A 24,702-nucleotide genomic window follows, 5' to 3' on the forward strand; every position below is an offset into this window, starting at 1 on the left:
AGCCACAGTCAGGGCCGAACTCTGGGAAAGGAGGAAAATCTGTTGGGAGATGGTCTGACGGATTTTGATTTCAGTACAGGGAGAAGGAAGAGTGTGTGGGATGGGGAGGAGGGCAGAGTGTGTGGGACTGGGAGTGGGGGGCAGAGTGTGTGGGATGGGGAGGGGGGGGCAGGGCAGAGTGTGTGGGATGGGGAGGGGGGGCAGAGTGTGTGGGATGGGGAGGGGGGGGCAGAGTGTGGGACGGGGAGTGTGGGACGGGGAGGGGTGGGGCAGAGTGTGTGGGACGGGGAGGGGGGGCAGAGTGTGTGGGACGGGGAGGGGGGGCAGAGTGTGTGGGATGGGGAGGGGGGCAGAGTGTGTGGGATGGGGAGGAGGGGGGGGCAGAGTGTGTGGGATGAGGAGGGATGGGGCAGAGTGTGTGGGACGGGGAGGGGTGGGGCAGAGTGTGTGGGACGGGGAGGGGTGGGGCAGAGTGTGTGGGATGGGGAGGGGGGGCAGAGTGTGTGGGATGGGGAGGGAGGCAGAGTGTGTGGGATGGGGAGGAGGGGGGGGCAGAGTGTGTGGGATGAGGAGGGATGGGGCAGAGTGTGTGGGACGGGGAGGGGTGGGGCAGAGTGTGTGGGATGGGGAGGGGGGGGCAGAGTGTGTGGGATGGGGAGGGGGGGGCAGAGTGTGTGGGATGGGGAGGGGGGGGGGCGGCAGAGTGTGTGGGACGGGGAGGAGGGAGGGGGAAAAGATTGTGTGGGATGGTGAGTTGCAACTTTCAGAGAACTATAGAAAATACCAGTCCATACAAACTAGAACTGTCCGTTCTGAATTTCTATCCTGTACTTAGTGACGATGTTTTGTAAACTCCTTTTACAGAGTATTAGAAGCAGACGATTTAATGACGGGAAACACAAACCAAACATCATCAAGATCAGACAGAGTCACTCCATTCATCAAGACCTGAATATCATCGGCTTTTCAGCATGAAAGGAGAATTGTTTGTCTGTGTGCACTGACTGTGGAAAGAGCTTTAACCAGTGTGTACAGCCCAAAAAAACATCGGACCATTCACAGCGGGGAGAAACCGTACATATGTTCTGTGTGTGGACGAGGCTTCAACTGATCATCCAACCTGGAGACACACAAGGACACCCACACCACGGAGAAACCGTGGAAATATGGGGACTGTGGGAATGGATTCAATTCCCCATCCCTGCTGGTAACTCATCGCTACAGTCACACTGGGGAGAGGACGTCCCATGCTCCATGTGTGGGAAGCGATTTACTCATTCCTCCAATCTGTTGACACACCAACGAGTTCACACTGGGGAGAGGTTGTTCTCCTGCTCCGAGTGAGGGAAGGGATTCACTCGGTCATCCCATCTGTTGGCACACCAGCGAGTTCATGTGGGACTGCAGGGTTTGGATTCTGCTGTTAGTGCTGCTGCTCATCATATCCAGGAAGAAAGAATTGCATTTCTATAGCACCTGTGACCTCAGGACATCCCAATGTGCTTTACAGCAATTGCAGTACTTTTGAAGTATCGTCGCTGTTGTAATGTAGGAAACACAGCAGCCAATTTGCAACAGCAAGCTCCCACAAAGAGGATTGTGATAATGACCCGATAATTTGTTTCTATCCAGGACTGAACCATGTTCATTCTGGCAGTTGTGGTGTATTTCTAATGTTAATGGCTCGAATAACCAGGCTGGAGTTTAATTTTCTGCATATTTGTCAAATAAATCAGCTTTGTTTCCAATACGCAGTGTGTCAAGTCCTTGATTATCCAAGATAGAAAGAGACTAATTGATGTACTCTCATCGACTGTTCCATCTTTGGGCCTTTTTTCCTTTCTACTTCTAGATTATTTCAGTTCTCACACCTTCGATTACTCTCATGGACAAGTCCCAGCTCCACATATCTTCCAGAGTGCCTCTCCTAGCCTTGGTATCCAGGTAAGATGTTAGTAACACGCCCGGGATGACTAAACAAAAAATCAGTCTGTTAATCACTTTCAGCTACAGGGCTTAGCATGTGCCACAGTATCTCTCTCCTTTGATGAGTAGAGAATCACTCCTGCAAACCTGGTTTTAAATTTAAATTCACTCAGAAAATATATTGGATTGAATGGAGCATAAACGCTGGCATGGACTGGTTGGGCCGATTATTGTGTTTCTGTGTAGTATATCCGATGTAATATTTAGCAAAAGATGAACAAGTAAATACATCACTGCCCATTAATCCAGCTCTATATTCACAGAGGAAGTCTGTTCAGTATTAGTGAAGACAGATGTAGGTCCCTTTCATTCAGAATCAGGTGAATTTATAATGGGAAACAAAGAAATAGCAGACCAATTGAACAAATACTTTGGTTCTGTCTTCACGAAGGAAGACACAAATAACGTTCCGGAAATACTAGGGGACCGAGGGTCTAGCGAGAAGGAGGAACTGAAGGAAATCCTTATTAGTCAGGAAATTGTGTTAGGGAAAATGATGCGATTGAAGGCCGAGAAATCCCCAGGGCCTGATAGTCTGCATCCCAGAGTACTTAAGGAAGTAGTCCTAGAAATAGTGGATGCATTGGTGGTCATTTTCCAACATTCTATAGACTCTGGATCAGTTCCTATGGATTGGAGGGTAGCTAATGTAACCCCACTTTTTAAAAAAGGAGAGAGAAAACAGGGAATTATAGACCGGTTAGCCTGACATCGGTAGTGGGGAAAATGCCGGAATCAATTATTAAAGATGTAATAGCAGTGCATTTGGAAAGCAGTGACAGAATCGGTCCAAGTCAGCATGGATTTATGAAAGGGAAATCATGCTTGACAAATCTTCTAGAATTTTTTGAGGATGTAGCTAGTAGAGTGGACAAGGGAGAACCAGTGGATGTGGGTGTGGTGTATTTGGACTTTCAAAAGGCTTTTGACAAGGTCCCACACAAGAGATTAGTGTGCAAAATTAAAGCACAATGGTATTGGGGGTAATGTATTGACGTGGCTAGAGAACTGGTTGGCAGACAGGAAGAAAAGAGTGGGAATAAATAGGTCCTTTTCAGAATGGCAGGCAGTGACCAGTGGGGTACCGTAAGGTTCAGTGGTGGGACCCCAGCTATTTACAATATACATTAATGATTTAGACGAAGGAATTGAATGTAATATCTCCAAGTTTGCAGATGACACTAAGCTGGGTGGCAGTGTGAGCTGTGAGGAGGAGGCTAAGAGGCTGCAGGGTGACTTGGACAGGTTAGGTGAGTGGGCAAATGCATGGCAGATGCAGTATAATGTAGATAAATGTGAGGTTATCCATTTTGGTGGCAAAAACAGGAAGGCAGAATATTATCTGAATGGTGATAGATTGGGAAAAGGGGAGGTGCAACGAGACCTGGGTGTCATGGTACATCAGTCATTGAAAGTTGGCATGTAGGTACAGCAGGCGGTGAAGAAGGCAAATGACATGTTGGCCTCCATAGCGAGAGGATTTTAGTGTAGGAGCAGGGAGGTCTTACTGCAGTTGTACAGGGCCTTGGTGAGGCCACACCTTGAATATTGTGTACAGTTTTGGTCTCCTAATCTGAGGAAAGACATTCTTGTAATAATAAGAAAGGACATTAGCTTGGATGATGTGGAATAGTATGGGTGGAGCTGTGGAATACCAAGGGGCAGAAAACGCTAGTGGGAGTTGTGTACAGACCACCAAACAGCAGTAGTAAGGTTGGGGACAGCATCAAAAAAGAAATTAGGGATGCATGCAATAAAGGTACAGCAGATATCATGGGCGACTTTAATCTACATATAGATTGGGCTAACCAAACTGGTAGCAATACGGTGCACGAGTAGTTCCTGGAGTGTATTAGGGATGCTTTTCTAGACCAATTATGTCGAGGAACCAACTAGAGGGCTGGCCATCCGACACTAGGTGATGTGTAATGAGAAAGGACTAATTAGCAATCTTGTTGTGCGAGGCCCTTTGGGGAAGAATGACCATAATATGGTAGAATTCTTTATTAAGATGGAGAGTGACACAGTTAATTCAGAGACTAAGGTCCTGAACTTAAGGAAAGGTAACTTCGATGGTTTGAGGCGCGAATTGGCTAGAATGAGACTGGCAAAGGATTCTTAAAGGGTTGACGGTGGATAGGCAATGGCAAACATTTAAATATCACATGGATGAACTCCAGCAATTGTACATCCCTGTCTGGAGTAAAAATAAAACAGGGAAGGTGGCTCAACCATGGCTAACAAGGGAAATTAAGGATAGTGTTAAATCCAAGGAAAAGGCATATAAATTGGCCAGAAAAAGCAGCAAACCTGAGGACTGGGAGAAATTTAAATTCAGCAGAGGAGGACAAAGGGTTGAATTAAGAGGGGGAAAATAGAGTACGAGAAGAAGCTTGCCGGGAACATAAAAAACTGACTGCAAAAGCTTCTATAGATATGTGAAGAGAAAAAGATTAATGAAGACAAACGTAGGTCCTTTGCAGTTGGATTCAGGTGAATTTATAATGAGGAACAAAGAAATGGCAGACCAATTAAACAAATACTTTGGTCCTGTCTTCACAAAGGAAGACATAAATAACCTTCCGGGTGTACTAGGGGACCGAGGGTCTAGTGAGAAGAAAGAACAGAAGGATATCCTTATTAGGCGGTAAATTGTGTCAGGGAAATTGATGGGATTGAAGGCCGATAAATCCCCGGGGCCTGATAGTCTGCATCCCAGAGTACTTAAGGAAGTGGCCCTAGAAATAGTGGTGATCATTTTCCAACAGTCTATTGACTCGGGATCAGTTCCTATGGACTGGAGGGTAGCTACTGTAACACCACTTTTTAAAAAGGGAGGGAGAGAGAAAGTGGGTAATTATAGACTGGTTAGCCTGACATCAGTGGTGGGGAAAATGTTGGAATCAATTATTAAAGATGAAATAGCAGCGGATTTGTAAAGCAGTGACAGGATCGGTCCAAATCAGCATGGATTTATGAAGGGGAAATCATGCTTGACAAATCTTCTGGAATTTTTTGAGGGTGTAACTAGTAGAGTGGACGAGGGAGAACGAGTGGATGTGGTGTATTTAGACTTTCAAAAGGCTTTTGACAAGGTCCCACACAAGAGATTGGTGTGCAAAATCAAAACACATGGTATTGGGGGTAATATACTGACGTGGATAGAGAACTGGTTGGCAGACAGGAAGCAGAGAGTCGGGATAAATGGGTCCTTTTCAGAATGGCAGGCAGTGACTAGTGGAATGCCGCAGGGCTCAGTGCTGGACCCCAGCTCTTTACAATATACATCAATGATTTAGATGAAGGAATTGAGTGTAATATCTCCAAGTTTGCAGATGACACTAAACTGAGTGGCGCTCTGAGCTGTGAGGAGGATGCTAAGAGGCTGCAGGGTGACTTAGGCAGGTTAGTTGAGTGGGCAAATGCATGGCACATGCAGTATAATGTGGATAAATGTGAGGTTATCCACTTTGGGGGAAAAAACACGAAGACAGATTATCTGAATGGGGGCAGATTAGGAAAAGGGGAGGTGCAACGAGACCTGGGTGTTATGGTCATCAGTCATTGAAAGTTGGCATACAGGTACAGCAGGCGGTAAAGAAGGCAAAAAGTATGTTGGCCTTCATAGCAAGGGGATTTGAATATGGAAGAGGGAGGTCTTACTGCAGTTGTACAGGGCCTTGGTGAGGCCTCACCTGGAGTATTGTGTTCAGTTTTGGTTTCCTAATCTGAGGAAGGACATTCTTGCTATTGAGGGAGTGCAGCGAAGGTTCCCCAGACTGATTCCCGGGATGGCCGGACTGACATATAAGGAGAGACTGGATCAACTGGGTCTTTATACATTGGAGTTTAGAAGGATGAGAGGGGATCTCATAGAAATTTATAAGATTCTGACGGGACGGGACAGGTTAGATGCGGGTAGGTTGTTCCCGATGTTGGGGAAGTCCAGAACACAGTCTTAGGATAAGGGGTAAGCCATTTAGGACTGAGATGGGGAGAAACTTCTTCACTCCGAGAGTTGTTAACCTGTGGAATTCCCTGCTGCAGAGAGTTGTTAATGCCAGTTCATTGGATATATTCAAGATGGAGTTAGATGTGGCCCTTACGGCTATGGGAACCAAAGGGTATGGAGAGAAAGCAGGAAAGGAGTACTGAGGGAATGATCAGCCATGATCTTATCAAATGGTGATGCAGGATCGAAGGGCCGAATGGCCTACTCCTGCACCTATTTTCTATGTTTCTATGCTGTTGAGGGAGTGCAGCGAAGGTTCACCAGACTGATTCCCGGGATAGCAGGCTGACATATGAAGAAAGACTGGATCGACTCGGCTTATATTCACTGGAATTTAGAAGAATGAGAGGGGATCTCATTGAAATATATAAAATTCTAATGGGATTGGACAGTGCTCGCCACTCTCTCTCCTGCGACAGTTGGAGCTGGTGCTCTCCACTCTCTGTCCTGTGACAGTGGGAACTGGTGCTCTCCACTCTCCCATCCTGTGACAGTTGGAACTGGTGCTCTCCACTCTCTGTCCTGTGACAGTGGGAACTGGTGCTCTCCACTCTCCCGTCCTGTGACAGTTGGAACTGGTGCTCTCCACTCTCTGTCCTGTGACAGTTGGAACTGGTGCTCTCCACTCTCCCATCCTGTGACAGTGGGAACTGGTGCTCTCCACTCTCCCGTCCTGTGACAGTTGGAACTGGTGCTCTCCACTCTCCCGTCCTGTGACAGTTGGAACTGGTGCTCTCCACTCTCCCGTTCTGTGACAGTTGGAACTGATGCTCTCCACTCTCTCGTACTGTGACAGTTGGAACTGGTGCTCTCCACTCTCTCGTACTGTGACAGTTGGAACTAGTGCTCTCCACTCTCCCGTCCTGTGACAGTTGGAACTGGTGCTCTCCACTCTCTCGTACTGTGACAGTTGGAACTGGTGCTCTCCACTCTCCCGTCCTGTGACAGTTGGAGCTGGTGCTCTCCACTCCCTATCCTGCGACAGTTGGAACTGGTGCTCTCCACTCTCCCGTCCTGTGACAGTTGGAACTGGTGCTCTCCACTCTCTGTCCTGTGACAGTTGGAACTGGTGCTCTCCACTCTCTCTCCTGTGACAGTTGGAACTGGTGCTCTCCACTCTCCCGTCCTGTGACAGTTGGAACTGGTGCTCTCCACTCTCCCGTCCTGTGACAGTTGGAACTGGTGCTCTCCACTCTCCCGTCCTGTGACAGTTGGAACTGGTGCTCTCCACTCTCCCGTCCTGTGACAGTTGGAACTGGTGCTCTCCACTCTCTGTCCTGTGACAGTTGGAACTGGTGCTCTCCACTCTCCCGTCCTGTGACAGTGGGAACTGGTGCTCTCCACTCTCTGTCCTGTGACAGTTGGAACTGGTGCTCTCCACTCTCCCGTCCTGTGACAGTTGGAACTGGTGCTCTCCACTCTCTGTCCTGCGACAGTTGGAACTGGTGCTCTCCACTCTCTCTCCTGCGACAGTTGGAGCTGGTGCTCTCCACTCTCTGTCCTGTGACAGTTGGAACTGGTGCTCTCCACTCTCTCTCCTGCGACAGTTGGAGCTGGTGCTCTGCACTCTCTGTCCTGTGACAGTTGGAACTGGTGCTCTCCACTCTCTCTCCTGCGACAGTTGGAGCTGGTGCTCTCCACTCTCTCGTACTGTGACAGTTGGAACTGGTGCTCTCCACTCTCCCGTCCTGTGACAGTTGGAGCTGGTGCTCTCCACTCCCTATCCTGCGACAGTGGGAACTGGTGCTCTCCACTCTCTCTCCTGTGACAGTGGGAACTGGTGCTCTCCACTCTCTCTCCTGTGACAGTTGGAACTGGTGCTCTCCACTCTCCCGTCCTGTGACAGTTGGAACTGGTGCTCTCCACTCTCTGTCCTGCGACAGTTGGAACTGGTGCTCTCCACTCTCTCTCCTGCGACAGTTGGAGCTGGTGCTCTCCACTCTCTGTCCTGTGACAGTTGGAACTGGTGCTCTCCACTCTCCCGTCCTGTGACAGTGGGAACTGGTGCTCTGCACTCTCTCTCCTGCGACAGTTGGAGCTGGTGCTCTGCACTCTCTCGTTGGTGTAGGAGGGAGGGCTTTAGTTTCCTGAACAATTGGGACCGCTTCTGCGGAAGGTGGGACCTGTACAAGTCGGACAGGTTACTCCTCAACAGAGATGGGACCAATGTTCTCGCGGGTGGTTTTGATGGTACAATTGGGAGGGCTTTAAACTAGCTTGGCAGGGGGATGGGAACCCAGGAGAGGGCTCTGAGCTAGTTAGAGTGGGTGAGAGCTCAGATGAACAGAACCCCAAGAAAGAATGCAAAAGGCAGGAGGCAACAGAGCAGAGTAGCACTGGGGTAAGTGTAAACCACAAGTTGATAGGAAGGGACAATATGTATGAATATAAATGGGCTGCAGGAGGGGTCAAAACTAAAAATCATGGTTTAAAAACTAGTATTAAAACACTCTACCTAAATGCACGCAGCATTCGAAATAAAGTAAATGAGTTGACGGCACAAATCATTACAAATGGGTATGATTTGGTGGCCATTACAGAAACGTGGTTGCAGGGTAGCCAAGACTGGGAATTAAACATACAGGGGTATCTGACAATTCAGAAAGATAGACAAGAAGGGAAAGGAGGTGGGGTAGCTTTGTTAATAAAGGATGATATCAGGGCAGTTGTGAGAGACGATATTGGCTCTAATGAACAAAATGTTGAATCATTGTGGGTGGAGATTAGAGATAGTAAGGGGAAAAAGTCACTGGTGGGCGTAGTTTATAGGCCCCCAAATAATAACTTCATGGTGAGGCGGACAATAATCAAGGGAATAATGGAGGCATGTGAAAAAGGAGCGTCAGTAACCATGGGGGATTTTAACCTACATATCGATTGGTCAAATCAAATCGCACGGGGTAGCCTTGAGGAGGAATTCATAGAATGCATACGGGATTGTTTCTGAGAACAGTATGTTGCAGAACCTACAAGGGAGCAAGCTATCTTAGATCTGGTCCTGTGTAATGAGACAGGAATAATAAACGATCTCCTCATAAAAGATCCTCTCGGAATGAGTGATCACAGTATGGTTGAATTTGTAATACAGACTGAGGGTGAGGAAGTAGTGTCTCAAATGAGCGTACTATGCTTAAACAAAGGGGACTACAGTGGGATGAGGGCAGAGTTGGCTAAAGTAGACTGGGAACACAGACTAAACGGTGGCACAATTGAGGAACAGTGGAGGACTTTTAAGGAGCTCTTTCATAGTGCTCAACAAAAATATATTCCAGTGAAAAAGAAGGGCGGTAAGAGAAGGGATAACCAGCCGTGGATAAGCAAGGAAATAAAGGAGAGTATCAAATTAAAAACCAATGCGTATAAGGTGGCCAAGGTTAGTGGGAAACCAGAAGATTGGGAAAATTTTAAACGACAGCAAAGAATGACTAAGAAAGCAATAAAGAAAGGAAAGATAGATTACGAAAGTAAACTTGCGCAAAACATAAAAACAGATAGTAAAAGCTTTTACCGATATATAAAACGGAAAAGAGTGACTAAAGTAAATGTTGGTCCCTTAGAAGATGAGAAAGGGGATTTCATAATGGGAAATGTGGAAATGGCTGAGACCTTAAACAATTATTTTGCTTCGGTTTTCACAGTGGAAGACACAAAAACCATGCCAAAAATTGCTGGTCATGGGAATGTGGGAAGGGAGGACCTTGAGACAATCACTATCACTAGGGAGGTAGTGCTGGACAGGCTAATGGGACTCAAGGTAGACAAGTCCCTTGGTCCTGATGAAATGCATCCCAGGGAATTAAAAGAGATGGCGGAAGTTATAGCAGATGCATTCGTTATAATCTACCAAAATTCTCTGGACTCTGGGGAGGTACCAGCGGATTGGAAAGCAGCTAATGTAACGCCTCTGTTTTAAAAAGGGGGCAGACAAAAGGCAGGTAACTATAGGCCAGTTAGTTTAACATCTGTAGTGGGGAAAATGCTGAAAGCTGTCATTAAGGAAGAAATAGCGGGACATCTAGATAGGAATAGTGAATCAAGCAGACGCAACATGGATTAATGAAGGGGAAATCATGTTTAACGAATTTACTGGAATTCTTTGAGGATATAATGAGCATGGTGGATAGAGGTGTACCGATGGATGTGGTGTATTTAGATTTCCAAAAGGCATTCGATAAGGTGCCACACAAAAGGTTACTGCAGAAGATAAAGGTAAGTGGAGTCAGAGGAAATGTATTATCATGGATCGAGAATTGGCTGGCTAACAGAAAGCAGAGAGTTGGGATAAATGGGTCCTTTTCGGGTTGGAAATCGGTGGTTAGTGGTGTGCCACAGGGATCGGTGCTGGGACCACAGCTGTTTACAATATACATAGATGACCTGGAAGAGGGGACAGAGTGTAGTGTAACAAAATTTGCAGATGACACAAAGATTAGTGGGAAAGCGGGCTGTGTAGAGGACACAGAGAGGCTGCAAAGAGATTTAGATAAGTTAAGCGAATGGGCTAAGATTTGGCAGATGGAATACAATGTCGGAAAATGTGAGGTCATCCATCTTGGAAAAAAAAACAGTAAAAGGGAATATTATTTGAATGGGGAGAAATTACAACATGCTGCAGTGCAGAGGGACCTGGGGGTCCTTGTGCATGAATCCCAAAAAGTTAGTTTGCAGATGCAGCTGGTAATCAGGAAGGCGAATGGAATGTTGGCCTTCATTATGAGAGGAATGGAGTACAAAAGCAGGGAGGTCCTGCTGCAACTGTACAGGGTATTGGTGAGGCCGCACCTGGAGTACTGCGTGCAGTTTTGGTCACCTTACTTGAGGAAGGATATACTAGCTTTGGAGGGGGTACAGAGACGATTCACTAGGCTGATTCCGGAGATGAGGCGGCTACCTTATGATGATAGATTGAGTAGACTGGGTCTTTACTCGTTGGAGTTCAGAAGGATGAGGGGTGATCTTATAGAAACATTTAAAATAATGAAAGGGATAGACAGGATAGAGGCAGAGAGGTTGTTTCCTCTGGTCGGGGAGACTAGAACTAGGGGGCACAGCCTCAAAATACGGGGGAGCCAATTTAAAACCGAGTTGAGAAGGAATTCCTTCTCCCAGAGGGTTGTGAATCTGTGGAATTCTCTGCCCAAGGAAGCAGTTGAGGCTAGCTCATTGAATATATTCAAATCACAGATAGATAGATTTTTAACCAATAAGGGAATTAAGGGTTACGGGGAGAGGGCGGGTAAATGGAGCTGAGTCCATGGCCAGATCAGCCGTGATCTTGTTGGGTGGCAGAGCAGGCTCGAGGGGCTAGATGGCCTACTCCTGTTCCTAATTCTTACGTTCTTATGTTCTTATTAATGTTGGGGAGGTCCAGAACCAGGTGTCACAGTCTGGGGATGGGGGGTGGGCCATTTCGGACCGAGATGAGGAGAAGCTTCTTCACCCAGAGAGTGGTGAACCTGTGGAATTCTCTGACGCAGAAAGTTGTTGAGGCCAATTCACTGGATGTGTTCGGGGGGGAGTTAGATGTGGTTCTTGCTAATGGGAGGATCGGGGGGTATGGTGAGAAAGCAGGAATGGGGTACTGAGGTTGCATGTTCAGCCATGAACTCATTGAATAGCGGTGCAGGCTTGAAGGGCCGAATGGCCTACTCCTGCACCTATTTTCTATGTTTCTATGTTTCTATGACAGGTTAGATGCAGGAAAAATGTTCCCAATGTTGGGGGAAGTCCAGAACTCGGGGTCCCAGTCTAAAGATAAGGGGTAAGCCATTTAGGACCAAAATGAGGAGAAACCTCTTCACTCAGAATTGTGAACCTGTGGAATTCTCTACCACAGAAAGTTGTTCAGGCCGTTCCGTTAGATATATTCAAGAGGGAGTTAGATATGGCCCTTACAGCTAAAGGGATCAAGGGGTATGGAGATAAAGCAGGAATGGGGTACTGAAGTTGCATGATCAGCCATGATCATATTAAATGGTGGTACAGGCTCGAACGGGCTGAATGGCCTACTCCTGCACCTATTTTCGATGTTTGCAACTCAAGTGTACAGAATAAAGAAAGATCCTAATTCCTAGATCTCCTTGAATCAATTCTAAGATAATAAGAAATAGGAGCAGGAGTAGGCCATATGCTCCCTCGAGCCTGCTCTGCCATTCAATAAGATCATGGCTGATCTTCGATCTAAACTCCACTTTGCCGCCCGATCCCCATAGCTCTTAATTCCCGTAGAGTCCAAAAGTGTATCTATCTCTCTCTTGAACAACTGAGCATACACAGTCCTCTGGGGTTTAGAATTCCAAAGATTCACAACCCACTGGTGTAACTGGAGGCTGGGCGACAGAGTGAATCTCTTCTCACACCCAGAGCAGGTCTCTCCCCAGTGTGACTGTGCCGATGTGTTTCCAGCTCACACGGTGTCTCCGTGGTACTGGTGTCCTTGTCTCTCTCCAGGTTGGACGATCAGTTGAAGCCTCGTCCACACATGGAACACGTGTACTGTTTCTCCCCGCTGTGAATGGTGCGCTGTTTTTCAGACTATGTAACTGGTTAATGCTCTTTCCACAGTCAGTGCACTGGAACACTCTCACTCGGATGTGTGTGTCTCGGTGCCTTTCCAGTCACACTGATGTTTGAAATCTTTTCTAACTGACAGAACAGACAAACATTTCTCCTTCCACATTCAAAGGCCGATGATATTCAGGTTTTGGTGAATCAAGGGATTCTGTCAGATCTTGATGTGATGTTGGGTTTGAGTTTCTGGCTGCAGATCCTCCCCTTCTAATACCCTGTAAAAGGAGTTTACAAAGTCATCACTAAGTACAGGATAGAAAATCAAAACAGACAATTCTAGTTTATATGGAATATTATTTCCTCTCTTGTTCCCACAAACATGTGATCCAATCAAACTAAAAGGCGGCAAAATAAGCAACAAAAGCAGAGAACGTTCCCAACTAAAGCAGAATGTTGTTCCCAATGTCGATGAGACACTCCGTACCCTGAGGTGCCACCGGTCACGGAAGGCACCAAGCGAACCAGTGGACATCGCATGCTCCCTCTCCAGGGCCATCCGGGCACGGACAAGACAAAAGGCAACAAGAATTGGTGCAGGAATCGGCCATACGACCCCTCGAGCTTGCTCTGGCATTCAATATCATGGCCGATTTTCAACCTCAATTCCTCTTTCCCGCCCTATCTTCATATTCTTTGATTCCCCTAGAGAACAAAAATCCATCTATCTCAGCCTTGAATATATTCAACGCCTCAGCATCCAGTCATTTGGGGTAGAAAATTCCAAACATTTACAACCCTCTGAGTGAAGAAATTCCTTCTCATCTCAGTCTTATATGGCAGACCCCTTATCCTGAGTCTATGCCCCCTAGTTCTAGACTCTCTAGCCGGGGGAAAGAACCTCTCAGCATCTACCCTGTCACTCCCCCTCAGAATCTTATATATTTCTGTGAGATCGCCTCTCATTCCTCTAACCTCCAGAGAATACAGGTCTAGACTACTCAATCTCTCCTCATAGGACAACCCCCCCATCCCAGGAATCAATCTGGTAAACCTTTGTTGCACTCCCTCTAAGGCAAGTATATCCTTCCTCAGATAAGGGGACCAAAACTGTGTACAGTACTCCAGGTGTGGTCTCACCAAGGCCTTTTACAATTGTAGCAAGACTTCCTTACTCTTGTACACCAACCACCTTGCAATAAAGGCCAACATGCCTTCCTAATTGATGCTATACCCACATGCCAGCTCTCTGTGTTTCCTGGACACCTAAAATTCTCTGAACACTAACATTTATTAATTTTTCACCATTTAAAAAATATTCTGTTTTTCTATTCTTCCCCACATTATATTACATCTGTACCTATTGCCCACTCACTTAGCCTGTCTATATCCCTTTGCAGGCTCTTTGCATCCTCCTCACAGCGTACTTTCTCACCAACTTTGTATCATCAGCAAACTTGGATACATTACATTTGGTCCCTTTATTCAAGTTTTTAATATAGATTGTAAATAGCTGAACCAAAGCACTAGCACCCCACTAGTTACAGCCTGCCAAGTGGATAATGACCCGTTTATCCCTACTTTCTGTTTTCTCTGTTTTCTGTCTGTTAACCAATCGCCTATCCATGCCAATACATTTCCCTCAACTCCATGAGCTCTTACCTTGCACAGAAATTGGCTAAGTGACAGGAAACAGAGAGTAGTGGTGACCAGTTGTTTTTCAGATTGGCGGAAGGTGTGCCCCAGGGGTCAGTACTAGGACCACTGCTTTTGTTGATATATATTCATGACTTGGATGTGGGTGCACAGGGCATAATTTCAAAATTTGCAGATGAAACAAAACTATCGTGAACAGTGAGGCGGATAGTGATAGACGTTACGATGACAAAAGCAGGTTGGTGGAATGGGTGAACATGTGGCAGATGAAATTTAATGCAAGAAAGGGTGAAGTGATACATTTTGGTAAAAAGAATTAGGAGAGGAAATTTAAGTTAAATGGTACAATAATAAAGGGGATGCAGGAAGAGAGAGATCTAACAGTATATGTACACAAATCGTTGAAGGTTGCAGGGCAGATTGAGAAAGCGGTTAAAAAAGCTAACGGGATCCTGGGCTTCACGAATACAGGTATAGAGTACAAAAGTGTGGAAATTATGATGAACCTGTACAAAACACTGGTTCGGCCTCAACAGGAGTATTGTGTCCAATTCTGTGCACCGTACTTTAGGAAAGATTTGAAGACCTTAAGAGAGGGCACAGAAAAGATTTATGAGAATTATTCCAGGAATGAGGGACGTAAGTTACGAGGATAAACTGGAGAATCTGGGGTTGTTCTCCTTTGAGCAGAGAAGATTGAGAGGAGATTTGATAGAGGTTTCAAAATCATGAGGGGTCTGGACAGAGTAGGTAGAGAGAAACTGTTTCCATTGGCGGAAGGCTCGAGAACCAGAGGACACAGATTTAAGGTGACTGGCAATAGAACCAAAGACGACATGAGAAAAAACTTCTTTTCGCAGCAATAGGGAGAGCAAGGCCCATAAAAGGGCAGCAGTCGGGAGAGCAGCTCAACAGAGAAGAGAGCAGGTTCAGGTTCAAAAGGCAAAAAAGTAGAAAGAAATCGAGTGTAACGTCACAGCCAAGCGGGTAAGTGATTGGCTGGTCAATTGGTGAGTAGTTCTTCTTTTTTCTTTATCTTTTTCTTTTCTTATCAGCAAGAAACCTTTGGCATTGTTACCAATTAGGTTAATTCAAGGGTTAAGTCATGGCAGGAGAGCCCAGACCCATGTCATACTCCTCCTGTGCTATGTGGGAGATCAGGGACACTTCCAGTGTCCCTGACAACTACATGTGCAGGAAGTGTATCCAGCTGCAGCTCCTGACAGGACGCATTGCGACACCGGAGCTGCGCATGGATTCACGGTGGAGCATCCGCGATGCTGAGGATGTCGTAAATAGCACGTTTAGTGAGTTGGTCACACCGCAGGTAAAGGGTACACAGCCAGATAGTGCAGGGATCCCCTGCAGTCATCTCCCTCCAAAACAGATACACCACCTTGGGTACTGTTGGGGGAGATGGCTCATCAGGGGAAGGCAGCAACAGCCGCCAAGTCCATGGCATCAGGGGTGGCTCTGCTGCACGGGAGGGCAGGAAAACGAGTGGGAGAGCTATAGCAAAAGGGGATTCTATTGTAAGGGGAATAGATAGGCGTTTCTACGGCCGCAAATGAAACTCCAGGATGGTATGTTGCCTCCTTGGTGCAAGGATCAAGGATGTCTTGAAACGGCTGCAGCACATTCTGGAAGGGGAGGGTGAACAACCAGCTGTCATGGTACGTATAAGTACCAACGATATAGGTAAAAAAACAGGATGAGGTTCTACAAGCTGAATTTAGGGAGCTAGAAGTTAAATTAAAAAGTAGGACCTCAAAAGGTAGTAAGCTCAGGATTGCTACCAGTGTCACGTGCTAGTCAGAGTAGGAATTGCAGGATAGCTCAGATGAATACATGGCTTGAGGAATGGTGCAAGGGGGAAGGATTCAAATTCCTGGGACATTGGAACCGGTTCTGGGGGAGATGGGACCGGACGGTCTGCAGCTGGGCAGGACTGGAACTGATGTCCTAGGCGGAGTGTTTGTTACTGCTGTTGGGGAGGGTTTAAACTAAAATGGCAGGGGGATGGGAATCTATGCAGATAGGCAGAGGGAAGTAAAAAGGGGGCAGAAGCAAAAGGTAGGAAGGAGAAAAGCAAGAGTAGAGGGCAGAGAAATCAAGGACAAAAATCAAAAAGAGCCACATTACAATATAATTCTAAAAGGCCAAAGAATGTTAAAAAAACAAGCCTGAAGGCTCTGAGTCTCAATGCGAGGAGTATTTGTAATAAGGTGGATGAATTGACTGCGCAGATAGCTGTTAACGGATATGATGTAATTGGGATTACGGAGACCTGAGGTGTGAATTGGCTAGGATAGACTGGAGAATGGTACTTAAAGGGTTGATGGTGGATAGGCAATGGCAGACATTTAAATATCATGGATGAACTACAACAATTGTACATCCCTGTGTGGCGTAAGAATGAAAAAGGGAAATATAGAAACATAGAAACATAGAAAATAGGTGCAGGAGTCTGCACCACCATTTAATATGATCATGGTGCTCAACCGTGGCTAACAAGGGAAATTAGGGAAAGTGTTAAATCCAAGGAAGAGGCATATAAATTGGCCAGAAAAAGCATCAAACCTGAGGACTGGGAAAAATTTAGAATTCAGCAGCGGAGGACTAAGGGTTTAATTAGGAGGAGGAAAATAGAGTATGAGAGTAAACTGGGAAGGAACATAAAAACTGACTGCAAGAGCTTCTACAGATATGTGAAGAGAAAAAGATTAGTGAAGACTAATGTAGGTCCCTTGCAGTCAGAATCAGGGGAATTCAAAATGGGGAACAAGGAAATAGCAGACCAATTGAACAAATACTTTGGTTCTGTCTTCACTAAGGAAGATACGAATAACCTCCCAAAAATACTACGGGACCGAGGGTCTAGCGAGAAGGGGAAACGAAGGGAAATCCTTATTAGTCAGGAAATGGTGTTAGGGAAATTGATGAGATTGAAGGCCGATAAATCCCCAGGGTGTGATAGTCTGCATCCCAGAGTACTTAAGGAAGTGGCCCTAGAAATAGTAGATGCATTGGTGGTCATTTTCCAACATTCCATGGACTCTGGTTCAGTTCCTATGGATTGGAGGGTAGCTAATGTAACCCCACTTTTTAAAAAAGGATAGAGAGAGAAAACAGGGAATTATAGACCGGTTAGCCTGACATCGGTGGTGGGAAAAATGCTGGAATAAATTATTAAAGATATAATAGCAGCGCATTTGGAAAGCAATGACAGGATTGGTCCAAGTCAGCATGGATTTATGAAAGGGAAATCATGCTTGACAAATCTTCTCGTTTTTTGGAGGATGTAATTAGTAGAGTGGATAAGGGAGAACCAGTGGATGTGGTGTATTTGGACTTTCAAAAGGCTTTTGACAAGGTCCCACACAAGAGATTAGTGTGCAAAATTAAGGCACATGGTATTGGGGGTAATGTATTGACGTGGATAGAGAACTGGTTGGCAGACAGGAAGCAAAGAGTGGGAATAAACGGGTCCTTTTCAGAATGGCAGGCAGTGACTAGTGGGGTGCCGCAGGGTTCAGTGCTGGGACCCCAGCTATTTACAATATACATTAATGATTTAGATGAAGGAATTGAATGTAATATCTCCAAGTTTGCAGATAAGCTGGGTGGCAGTGTGAGCTGTGAGGAGGATGCTATGAGGCTGCAGGTTGACTTGGACAGGTTAGGTGAGTGGGCAAATGCATGGCAGATGCAGTATAATGCGGATAAATGTGAGGTTATCCATTTTGGTGGCAAAAACAGGAAGGCAGATTATTATCTGAATGGTGATATTAGTAAAAGGGGAGGTGCAACGAGACCTGGGTGTCATGGTACATCAGTCATTGAAGGTAGGCATGCAGGTACAGCAGGCAGCAAGGAAAGCAAATGGCACGCTGGCCTTCATAGCGAGGGGATTTGAGTATAGGAGCAGGAAGGTCTGATTGCAGTTGTACAGGGCCTTGACGAGACCACACCTTGAGTATTGTGTGCAGTTTTGGTCTCCTAATCTGAGGAAGGATGTGCTTGCTATTGAGGGAGTGCAGCGAAGGTTCACCAAACTGATTCCCGGGATGGCAGGATTGACATATGAGGAAAGACTGGTGTGGTTAGGCTTATACTCACTGGAATTTAGAAGAATGAGAGGGGATCTCATAGAAACTTATAAAATTCTGACGGGACTGGACAGGTTAGATGCAGGAAGAATGTTCCCAATGTTGGGGAAGTCCAGAACCAGGGGTCACAGTCTAAACATAAAGGACCGAAATGAAGAGAAACTTTTTCACCCAGAGAATTGTGAACCTGTGGAATTCTCTGCCACAGAAAGTTGTTGAGTCCAGTTTGTTGGACATATTCAAAAGGGAGTTAGATGTGGCCCTTACGGGTAAAGGGATCAGTTGGTATGGAGAGAAGGCAGGGGTGGAGTACTGAGGTTGCATGATCAGCCATGATCATATTGAATGGCGGTGCGGGCTCGAAGGGCTGAATGGCTTGCTCCTGCACCTATTTTCTATGTTTCGATGACAGATTAGGATCTGGAATACACTGTCTGAAGTGGTGGTGGAGGCAGACTCAATCACTGCTTTCAACATGGAGTTGGATAAGTAACTGAAGGAGAGAAATTTGTAGGACTACGGGGAAAAGGCAGGAGAGTAGGACTTGCTGAAGTACTCTTGCTGAGAGCCGGCACGGGTTCGACAGGCCAAATGGCCTCCTTCTGGGCTGTAACCATTCTATGATTCTAACGACAACCTGCTCTACCTCACTACCACTTCTCTCGATCCCTCTACGGTCTCTAAATTGTCAGACTGCTTGTTCGACATCCAGCACAGGGTGAGCACAAATTTTCTCCAATTAAATATTGGGAAGACTGAAGCCATTGTCTTTAGTCCCCATCACAAACTCCGTTCCCTAGTCACCGACTCCACTCCTCTCCCTAGCATCTGTCTGAGGATGAACCAGACTTTTCGCAAGCGCAAAATACTATGGATGTTGGATTCTGGAATAAAAGCAGAAAGTGCTGGAAATCTCAGCGGGTCAGGCAGCACCTGTGCAGAGAAAGCAGAGTTAACGTTTCGGATCGATGACCCTTCGTCAGAACTGGAGAAGGTTCGGAAAGAATGGATTCTTAACAGGCCCTGAAAGGGGGAGGGGAAGAAAGAAGAAAAGGGAAGGTCTGTGATAGGTTGGAAGACAGGAGATTAGAGAGACAAAAGGGATGATGGGCCAAATTCAAATGGTAATGCCGGGAGTTAGAAAAACCTTTAGTCGAGATAGGGTGTGAATGGCGGGATAATGACCAACTGCCATTAGAGACGAGGAGAAAAAAAGAAAGAAACAGGCTCTTGGGGGCGGGGGGCGGAAGGGAGCCAAAGATTGGCAGCGGTTACGCTCTGAAATTGTTGAACTTGATGTTGAGTCCAGAAGGCTGTAAAGTGCCTAAACGAAAGATGAGGTGCTGTTCCTCGAGCTTGCGTTGAGCTTCGTTGGAACAGTGTCGGAGACCAAGGACGGAGAGGTCAGAGTGGGAGTAGAGTGGGGAATTAAAGTGGCAGGCGAGTGGAAGCGCAGGGTCACACTTACGGATTGAATGGAGGTGCTCCGCAAAGCGATCACCCAATCTATGCTTGGTCTTCCCAATGTAGAGGAGACCACATCATGAGCAGTGAATACATGATACTAAATTGAGAGAAGCACCAAGTAAATCGCTGTTTCACCTGGAAGGAGGATTTGGGGCCCTGGATAGTGGGAAGGGAGGAGGTAAAAGGGCAGGTGTTTGCATCTCCTGCACTTGCACGGAAAGGTGCCGTGGGAAGGGGAGAAGGTGCTGGGGGTGACTGCGGAAGGGACTAGGGTGTCGCGGAGGGAACAGTCCCTTCGGATTGCTAAGAGGGGAGGGGAGGGGAAGATGTAATTGGTGGTGGGATCACGCTGGAGTTGGCGGAAATGGCGGAGGATGATCGTTGAACATGGAGGCTGGTGGGATGAAAGGTGAGGACGAGGGGAAACCTGTCGTGGATCTGAGAGCGAGGGGAAGGGGTGAGAGCAGAGGGGTGGGAAACAGAATGGAAGTGGTCGAGGGTCATGTTAATCATGGTGAAGGGGAATCCTCCGTTGAGGAAAAAGGAAGACATGTCAGAGGTACTAGTGTGAAAGGTGGCGTCGTCAGAGCAGATGCGACGGAGACAGAGAAACTGGGAGAATGGAATGGAGTCCTTACAGAATGCGGGTTGGGAGGAAATGTAATCCAGGTAGCTTTGGGAGTCAATGGACTTCTAGTGGATACTGGTCGAACACCTATCCCCAGAGATGGAGATGGAGAAGTTGGGGAAGGGAAGGGAAGAGTCAGAGATGGACCATGTGAAGGTGAGGGAAGGGTGGAAATTGGATGCAAAGTGAATGAAATTTTCAAGTTCAGGGCGAGAGCAGGAAACGGCACCGATACAGTCATCAATGTACCGGAAAAAGAGGTGAGGGAGGGGACCCGAGTAGGACTGGAACAAAGAATGTTCTACATATCCCACGAAAAGGCAGGCATAGCTAGGACCCATGCGGGTTCCCATAGCAACACCTTTAATTTGGAGAAAGTGAGTGGAGTTAAAGGAGAAGTTGTTCAATGTGAGAACAAGTTCAGCCAGGCGGAGGAGGGTGATGGTGGATGGGGACTGGTTGGGCCTCTGCTCGAGGAAGAAGCGGAGCACCCTCAGGCCATCCTGGTGGGGGATGGAAGTGTAGAGGGACATCCATGGTGAAAAGGAGATGGTTGGGGTCAGGAGACTGGAAACTAAAGTGACGGAGGGCATTGGAGGAGTCTTGGGTGTAGGTGGTAAGACAAGGGGAGAAAAATAGAGTCAATTTAGGAAGAAATAAGTTCTGTGGGGCAAGTACAGGCTAAAACGATGGGTCTACCGGAGCAGTCCTGTTTGTGGATCTTGGGAAGGAGGTAGAAGCGGGCTGTGCGGGATTGGGGAACTATGAGGTTGATGGCTGTGGAGGGAAGATCTCCAGAGATGAGATGAGGTCAGTGACGGTCTGGGAAATGATGACTTGATGTTCAGTACTGGGGTCATGGTCCAGGGGGAGGTAGGAGGAGGTGTCAGAGAGTTGGTGATCAGCCTCTGCAAGGTAGAGGTCGGTTCGCCAAACAACAGCGCCACCCTTGTCAGCAGGTTTGATGACAAGGTTAGGGTTGGATCTGGAGCAGAGTGCTGCAAGTTCAGAGGGAGGTAGGTTGGAGTGAGTGAGGGGAGCAGAGAAATTGAGACGACCGATGCCCCGTCGGCAGTTTGCAATGAAAAGGTCTTGAGAGGGTAAGAGGTCAGAGGGAGGGGTCCAGGTAGAACGAGAATTCTGAAAATGGGCGAAAGGGTCAGCTGTGCGGGGGGACGGGGGGTGGGGAGGAAGACTCCTGGCCGAAGAAGGCACGGAGGCGAAAAAAGAGATCAGCATCACGCCGAGCTCGAAATTCATTGAGGTGGGGGCATATGGGGATGAAACTCAGGCCTTTGCTGAGGACTGATCGTTCGGGGTCAGAGAGGGGAAGGTCAAAGGGGACAGTGAAAATACGGCAGAGGGTGAGATTGGAAGAAGGGATGGGATCAGAGGAAAGTGAGGGGGAAGAAGATTCCGGAGAGACGTTGGTCTCCAAGAGTTGTTGAAGTTTATGATCCTTGACACCTGAAAGGAAGGAAAAAAGATGTTGGTTAAAGCGGCAGATGAGGCAAATTATGAAATCGAACTGCGGACAAGGACATTAGAACATAAGAAATAGGAGCAGGAGTAGGCCATACGAGCTCTCGAGCCTGTTCCGCCATTTAATAAGATCATGGCTGATCTGAACATGGACCCTGCTCCACTTCCCCGTCCGCTCCCCATAACCCCTTATCCCCTTATCGTTTAAGAAACTGTCTATTTCTGTCTTAAATTTATTCAATGTCCCAGCTTCCACAGCTCTCTGAGGCAGCGAATTACACAGATTTACAACCCTCAGAGAAGAAATTTCTCCTCATCTCTGTTTTAAATGGGCGGCCTCTTATTCTAAGATCATGCCCTCTTGCTCTAGTCTCGCTATCAGTGGAAACATCCTCTCTGCATCCACCTTGTCAAGCCCCCTCATAATCTTATACGTTTCGATAAGATCACCTCTCATTCTTCTGAATTCCAATGAGTAGAGGCCCAACCTACTCAACCTTTCCTCATAAGTCAACCCCCTCATCCCCGGAATCAACCTAGTGAACCTTCTCTGAACAGCCTCCAAAGCAAGTATATCCTTTCGTAAATATGAAAACCAAAACTGTACGCAGTATTCCATGTGTGGCCTCACCAATATCTTATATAGCTGTAGCAAGAATTCCCTGCTTTTATACTCCATCCCCTTTGCAATAAAGGGCAAGATTCCATTGGCCTTCCTGATCACCTGCTGTACCTGCATACTATCCTTTTGTGTTTCATACACAAGTACCCCCAGGTCCTGCTGTACTGTGGCACTTTGCAATCTTTCTCCATTTAAATAATAACTTGCTCTTTGATTTTTTTTTGCCAAAGTGCATGACCACACACTTTCCAACATTATACTCCATCTGCCAAAGTTTTGCCCACTCACTTAGCCTGTCTATGTCCTTTTGCAGATTTTTTGTGTCCTCCTCACACATTGCTTTTCCTCCCATCTTTGTATCGTCAGAAAACCTGGCTACGTTTCACTCAGTCCCTTCTTCCAAGTGTTTATATAGATTGTAAATAGTTGGGGTCCCAGCACTGATCTCTGCGGCACCCCACTAGTTACTGATTGCCAACCCGAGAATGAACCACTTATCCCGACTCTCTGTTTTCTGTTAGTTAGCCAATCCTCTATCCATGCTAATATATTACCCCCAACCCCGTGAGCTTTTATCTTGTGCAGTAACCTTTTATGTGGCACCTTGTCAAATGCCTTCTGGAAGTCCAAATACACCACATCCACTGTTTCCCCTTTATCCGCCTTGTTCATTACATCCTCAAAGAATTCCAGCAAATTTGTCAAACATGACTTGCCCTTCAAAAATCCATGCTGACTCTGCCTGACCGAATTTTGCTTTTCCAAATGTCCTGCTACTGCTTCTTTAATAATGGATTCCAACATTTTCCCAACCACAGATGTTAGGCTAACTGGTCTTTAGTTTCCTGCATTTTTCCTGCCTCCTTTTTTAAATAGGGGTGTTACATTTGCAGTTTTCCAATCTGCTGGGACCTCCCCAGAATCCAGGGAATTTTGGTAAATTACAACCAATGCATCCACAATACCTGCCGCTACTTCTCTTATGACCCGAGGATGCAAGCCATCAGGTCCAGGGGATTTATCTGCCTTTAGTCCCATTATTTTATGGAGTACCACCTCCTTAGTGATTGTGATTGTGGTAAGTTCCTCCCCCGCTATAGCCCCGAGACTATCCACTGTAGGAAAATTGTTAGTGTCCTCTACCGTAAAGACTGATACAAAATATTTGTTCAGAGTTTCTGCCATCTCCATGTTCCCAATTACTAATTCCCCGGTCTCGTCCTCTACGGGACCAACATTTACTTTAGCCATCCTTTTCCTATTTATATACCTACAGAAACTCTTGCTATCTGTTTTATATTTTATGCCAATTTACTTTCATAGTCTATCTTCCCTTTCTTAATCATTTTTTTAGTTGTTCTTTGCTGGCTTTTAAAAGCTTCCCAGTCTACTGTCCTCCCACTAGTTTTGGCCACTTTGTATGCCCTTGTTTTTAAATTGGATACCGTCCTTTATTTCTTTAGTTAGCCACGGATGGCTATCTTTTCTCTTACACCCTTTCCTACTCACTGGAATATATTTTTCTTGAAAGTTGTGAAATATCTCCTTAAATGTACACCACTGTTCATCAACCGTCCTACACTTTAATCTATTTTCCCTCCACTTTACCCAACTCTGCCCTCATACCTTCATAGCTTCTATTATTTAAGCTTAGTACGCTGGTTAAGAGATCCAACTTTCTCACCCTCCATCTGAATTTGAAATTCAATCATGCTATGATCACTCATTCTGAGGGATCCTTTAGTAGGAGATTGTTTATTAATCCTGTCTCATCACACAGGACCAGATCCAAGATAGCCTGTCCCCTGGTTGGTTCTGTTATATCCCTTACACACACTATGAATTCCTCCTCAAAGCTACCCTGACCAATTTGATTTGTCTAATCAATATCGAGGTTAAAATCACCCATGATTATTGCTGTTCCCTTTTTACAAGCCCCCACTATTTCCTGGTTTATACTCCGACCGACAGAGTTGCTACTGTTAGGGGGCCTATAGACTACACCCACCAGTGACTTTTTCCCCTTATTGTTCCTTATCGCCACCCAAACTGTTTCAACACCCTTATCATTTGAGCCAATATCGTTTCTTACTATTGCAGTGGTTCCATCCTTTACCAATAGAGTGTACCCCACCTCTTTTTCCTTTCTGTCTGTCCTTCCAGATTGTCAAGTACCCCTGAATATTTAATTCCCAGTCTTGGTCACCTTGGAATCACGTCTCTATAATGGCTA

General features: G+C 46.4%; 1 pseudogene; it reads right to left on the minus strand.

Moving 5' to 3' along the window:
• Window positions 1-24,702, minus strand: part of LOC139228691 (zinc finger protein 271-like) — a 176,813-nt pseudogene that overhangs the window by 108,881 nt on the left and 43,230 nt on the right.

This window comes from Pristiophorus japonicus, chromosome 2 (assembly GCF_044704955.1).
Source record: "Pristiophorus japonicus isolate sPriJap1 chromosome 2, sPriJap1.hap1, whole genome shotgun sequence".
In the NCBI taxonomy this organism is placed as follows: Eukaryota; Metazoa; Chordata; class Chondrichthyes; family Pristiophoridae; genus Pristiophorus; species Pristiophorus japonicus.